We start from the raw sequence: 904 nt of genomic DNA, 5'->3' as shown, positions 1-904 counted from the left end.
ATGTACTGTATATGTGGTTCTTCTCCAAAACTGTTGCTACAAATATGGAATTGTATTAAAAAATCTTCATATGCCAGAGCATTGCGGCTAAAAAACCCAAACTTGTTCTATTATGCCAATGCCCATCTATACAAAGCGAGTTCTGTAAGGACGTAGCGTGTTAAGGTTGGAGTGACACCAACTTCAACCTCAACATCTTTGGAATGAGCTGTAAACCAAAACTGGACCACAGATCTAATTTTCCAACATCAGTACCTGATCTGTAGCATATCTATAGGGCTAAAGTATGTTTTTTTGTGTTGTTTATTGATCTTCATTTATGATTTTTAAGTGGGGAATGGCAGAAGAATGTTTGAGAATCACTGATTTATACCATCGACACCATATCCCCCAAAATAAATTGACATCTGACCATCATGCTCATATGTGGTTGTTCCTTAAAACCTTTGCTACAAATATAGATCTGTATAGAAATAATCTAATGCTGGAGCATCACTGCATCTAAAAAGCTCATTAGCATACCAATGCCCATGTAAACAAAATGGGTTTCATAAAGTCATAGCTTGTTAAGGGTGCAGTGGAACAACTCAAGTGTCCTAAACCGAGCCCTGACTTCAACACCTTTGAAATGAACTGGAAACCCAGATTGAACCGCCGACCTCAGCATATCTGTAGAACTGAAGATTTTTTTTTACACTATTTAGACAATCTACACCATGTGCCCCAAAACAAGTGGACACCTTCCCCAAAACCAATGTTACAAATGTAGAAATATATAAACAAAAGTCTTTGATGCTGGAGCATCACTGCAACTAGAAGGCTTATTAAGGGTGTAGAGGAACAACTCAAATGTCTTAGACAGGGCCCCGACTTCAACCTCTACATCTTTGGAATAAACTGGAAA

Source organism: Silurus aristotelis (assembly GCF_946808225.1).
Source record: "Silurus aristotelis genome assembly, chromosome: 17".
NCBI classification, from domain to species: Eukaryota; Metazoa; Chordata; class Actinopteri; order Siluriformes; family Siluridae; genus Silurus; species Silurus aristotelis.
Note: the sequence above shows the minus strand (reverse complement) of the source record.